Source organism: Lycium barbarum, chromosome 4 (genome assembly GCF_019175385.1).
Source record: "Lycium barbarum isolate Lr01 chromosome 4, ASM1917538v2, whole genome shotgun sequence".
Classification (NCBI taxonomy): Eukaryota; Viridiplantae; Streptophyta; class Magnoliopsida; order Solanales; family Solanaceae; genus Lycium; species Lycium barbarum.
This window is the reverse complement of record NC_083340.1, coordinates 11862746-11867905: the sequence shown is the minus strand read 5'-3', so window position 1 is coordinate 11867905 and position 5160 is coordinate 11862746.

Below are 5160 nucleotides of genomic sequence, written 5' to 3'. Positions count from 1 at the left end.
CTCTCATTGACTTTTCTCTTTTGCAGGGGGTCGAGAACAGGAGAAAAATAGAATTTAGGTCTGAAAACACGTGTTGCACTCTTTTCCTTGGTGCGGTTTTGTCCCAAAAAGGGTTTTCCGACAAGGTTTTTAATGAGGCAACAAGTACAACGTGTTACTGAACAAACAAGAAGAACATGACAGCACTCACCCGACCTAAAAAGCTCGGATCAGTGCTGGGGGAATACTATGCCCATACCAAAGAAGACACTGATCAAAGTAGACGGGGAGACTCAACATTTGCGACGACAAAACAAAGGCCCGGCCACCGGCCATAGCCTTCAATGTAAGGACCAAACGATCATAATGAATCGTGTCCCATCCGATATTTGCTACGGCAAAACAAAGGCCCGGCCACCGGCCATAGCCTTCAATGTAAGGACCAAACGATCATAATGAATCGTGTCCCATCCGATATTTGCTACGGCGAAACAAAGGACCGGTTACCGGCCACAACTTTCGATGTAAGGATCAAACGATCATAGTGATTCGTGTCCCTTTTTTACACTTGCTACGGCAAAAGAAGAAAGAGTCAAAACTCTCATATGAACAAACGCTTTGCAAAATCAAAATTGTCAAGATTTACTAAAGTTAGCAGCTTTTAATAAGGCCGAAACTCGACAAAGGCAACTGGCCAAAATTTGACAAACTCCCCAAAGGGGGGCTGCCACATCAAAAACTTTGCTAGCCAAGGCTGAAAAGATACCGGTTCTAAAATACAGCCCAAGGAAAATATCGGCTCTAATAAGACGCTCCTCGGATATTCGGAGACGACGGAACTACCGAAACATCGGCCAAGACCCAAACGGGACTGACGGATGAATCAACGACTACGAGTCACCTCGTCCCAAAACGGACCAGCAATAGACAGCAAAAATAAGGACAAACAATCAAAACGAGGAAGCAGAAAGATGCACTTTTCATTTATACAACGAAAGATTCTTTACATCAAAAGAAGAACAAAGCACTATGAAAACAAAAATACCAAAGTACTGGCCCTATGCTACTCGGCACGACTAGAAGAGGATGAATGCTCGGACTCGGTCCGCTCGGAGTCGTCTGACTCGGACCCGAGGGCAAGGTTAGCCTCCTTCTCCATTCCTTTAGCTTCAAGTATCAGGGCCGGAAGATCCTCCAGGCCGAGCTCAGCTTGCTCGAGAGTAAGACGCCGAGACTTCCATTTCTCATATTCAGCGACAATAGCGGTATGAGCCTCGGCCGCCTCCACACTTTTCCAAGCTTCCTCCAAATCGGCCTCAGCCTTGGCCAGTTTGGTTTCCAAATGAGCTCGGTTCCTCTCAAAATCATCCCTCGTAAGATTGGCCGCATCCAGCTCGGCCTTAAAGGTATCATTAGCGTTAATCGCCTCCTCAAGCTCAGTTCTAAGGCCCTCACATAACCGAGCCCGCTCCTCGACTTTCTCTTCGAGTACCCTGCTGCGCTCGTTGAACAAAGCAGCCTCGGACTCAAGCTGTCGGTTCCTCTCGGTCAAGCCCGTAGCATCAGCCTTCACCGAGTCAAGTTCTCCCCGAAGTTGGGAAACCGTGGTCTCGAGTTCATCTAACCGCAAAGAAAATTGGGTTTTATCCCGGCAAAGGCTGATCTTCTCGGCCTCGAGGCTCCGATTGTAATCAGTCATGGCGGCCAGATCACTCTTCAATCGACGGTTTTCGTCCTTAACCGCATCAAGCTCGGGGCGGAGGTTGGCCAGCATGACCGCCCGGTTTAATTCTTCTTCCTTCTCCCGAAGAAGGTGTTGGTATTTTTCTGTCTCCCGGCCCTGAGCATCGAGTTGGCCCCGAAGATCGTCTATCTCATGTCGGGCACGGATGAAAGCCTCATTGACCAGCACCACACTCTGCAGATGAAACAAACCAAAAGACTTAGGCAAGAAAAAGATGACATTCTCAAAATGAAATGTATAAGAGGGGCTAAGAATCTTACCCGGTTGCCCGTGTGCATACCCTCGTTAATAAGGCATTCCCAAGTAACCCCGGTCATTTTGCGTCTGTCCGAATCTGATACAAGGGGACGCAAATAGCTCGCTACGCCCACCGGACGTGATAGGAAGCTGCAGTCCTCGGGGACGGTGACCACTGCTGATCGGGTTCTCCTTGGCTCCACGCTCGGGGCTGGGAAAATGTTCACCAAGCTATCCCTGGCACCGGAATCGGAGGCCTGATAAGCCGGCCTCGTGGCTCGAGGGATATGAAGGTGACCAAATCCCGCTGCTTCACAGGACACGGGGGGAGTTCTCGAGAACATATCGTCGAACACATCCACCCGCGTAGCCGGGGCAGATGAACTTGGAGCAGCCTCAACAAACTCGGCAAAGGCCGAGGGCTCCACAGTTGTAGCGGGCTCGTGCTCGGGAGGCGGACGCGCGCCTGTGGGGGCTTCGATCTCCGGTACTGGTTCGGTCCTTTTTTCGGTTTCAACAGCAACCGCTTCCCCGGACCTCTTCATTTGAAGGGGAGCATCTTCCGAAGAAGTTTCACCTGAAATATCGACAAAGTCAATCGACCGAAGAGGAGCTGGTGAAAGTATTTCTTCCGCACCTGGATGGGGAGCAGGAACCAAGAGGCCTTCGCCAATGGAAGGAAGGGGCGGAACGTAGATCGTCTCTTCCGGTATTGAAGCCACGGTAGGAACGGAGCCGACTCTTCGAACAATGATGTCGAACTCTGCCTCTTCCCTCGAGGGGCGGGCAACGCTCCTTGCTTTCTTTCCTTTCGGTGTCTGCCCCTTCTCGGAGGGCCGCTTCCTTTTTGCGGCCTCGGAGAGGACGCGGGAGGAGCCTGCTGTGTCAAATTCGGGCGCCAATGCTGATGGGGCGGTCCCCGATTCCGACCTGGGGGCTACCGAGCCCTTAGGCAAACCTGAAAACACGAAAGGTTAGCAGAAACCAGAGGGCGAAACGAGTAAAAAAAGAATACGGTAGGATAAGAATAGAGGGTTATCGTGATTTTGGGAAATCCATCGGCCACGGGACAAGTGGGCCTATGTCCGGTCTTCATAGGGATGCTGGGCGAGAAGCACTGTGACCCAGTCGTTCAAATCCCGGATGACCGGAGGAACGTACCCATTGGCTAGCAAAAGTAAAGAATTTCAAGGAATAATCAAAATTTGACAAAGCAATGCCAAAGCAATTATTCGGGGCTCGGAACTTACGCTTGTTATTCCATTTCTCCGGGAAAGGCATATGCTCGGCCGGAATTATGTCCTCGGTCTTCACCCGGACAAATCGCTCCAACCATCCCCGGTCTCTGTCTTCGTCCATTTTCGCAAAAAAAAGATTCCGGCTGCGCTTGGCCAGTTTCATTACGCCACTCCGGAACATCCGCGGGGAGTATAGGCGTATGAGGTGGGCTAGTGTGAACTCCTTCTCGGCATTGTTGGCCAATGACCGGAGACACGCTACGACCCTCCAAACATTCGGGCCAATTTGGGCCAGCGTAACCCCGTAGGTGCGGCACATGTCGAGAATGACCGGATCCACCGGAGGGTTTAGTCTGAGAGTGAAGGGGTATGTGTAAACGTACAAAAACCCTTCACGGTGGTCGGTAACGGATTCATCAGGTCCGGGAGCGAAGACCCGAACAGGACGGGTGTCCCACCCGCAATCGGCCCGGACTGTGTCGAGCTTCTCCTCGGTGACGGATGTGGGATACCGCCTCACGTCGTATCCCCTGTCTGAAACGGAGGAAGGCTTCTCGACCTCAAGGTCTTTGTTGAAATTAAACTTGGCCGATATGATATCCGATGCAGTGGGCTCGAATTTAACCGGGGACGCAGGCTCGGCTCCCGAGAACGATATCAATGGGGCATCATGGGAAGTCGATTCGGACATCCTGAAAATATGAAAGAAAGAAGGTCGAAGAGAGGGATTTAAGAAGAACGAAGGAACTAGTGGTTCAAATAGAAGGCAAAATTGAAACAGCAACGCTCGAACAAAGGATACTCGACAGCGGCAGTGATGAGGTTGACTCCTGTGCACACGATATGAAGCAACAGATCAATAGGGAGACCAGATCTGAAGTTAGGCTGTGTGTTGAGCAAGAAGTAAGAAGAGCACAGAATTGGAGTAGGGTTAAAGAGGAGGCAAAAACGTGAAAATGGCAAAATAAAGGGGTAGAAGGCCTTATATAGGCATGTTGGGGAAGGAACGGCTCCCGAGGACGGCCAATCGGATGGCGCCACGTGCCCCATCATTAATTTGAAGCGACTCGAAACGACGTGAAAAAGGCGGTTGACAGAAGCGGACCACCAGGGTTGAGACACGTGGCAGGTAAGGGGCATGCGTTACGCGCTCGTTCCTGCCAAAATACGAAGGTGAGGTCGGGATGAGAGAGCCACCGATTTAGGAACTCATCCACTCCCCGTCACTCCGATAGATCGGGGATCCGGGGAGTGGAGGGGCTATCTGTATACGGTGAAAACCGGATATGAGTCAGAACGGTGATAAGGTAAATTGGTGATGGAAAAGGAGCGAGAACATACCGGATCTGTTCAGTCCTACCCGGAGAAGGCATCTGTACCGGGGCTAAACGAGTCTGTCTTCTCCGTCATCGAAACGGCCAAGTCTGCTGATCCGAGCGTCTGTGACAGTTGCCCCGAATGGCCGTTTGACCGAATATCCGTTTGACCGAATGGCCGTTGGACCGGGTGGCTGTTGGTCCGCGTAACCGTCGCCCGCGGGCCCCGCACCAGTGACGTGCTGTCATAGTCAACTACCTACCATGCGTGTGTCAGACGGCGCCGTCAGTCTAATCCCACCAAATCCGTGCAGGGCTGTCATTGTCATGATTATTTTATTAGTCTCCATTTGTATGAGATCCAGAAGGTGGCACTATAAATAGGGCATGTCCTCCTTCCTTAAGGGGGTTGGTTCCCACATTTCTCCAAGAACACTTGTAATAGAATAACTCATATATACAATCTTTCCTTCAATTCTTGATCCGGCCACGACCGCTTTGTTCATGTTTTTAGCATATTTAATCCATCAAGCCTACTACGCTGTTCATAAGTATTTGTGTTCATAAACAAACCGCCATCATTAGCCATTTCATTAAAGAACTCTTACATATACATTTTCTCTATCTCATATATATATATATATAT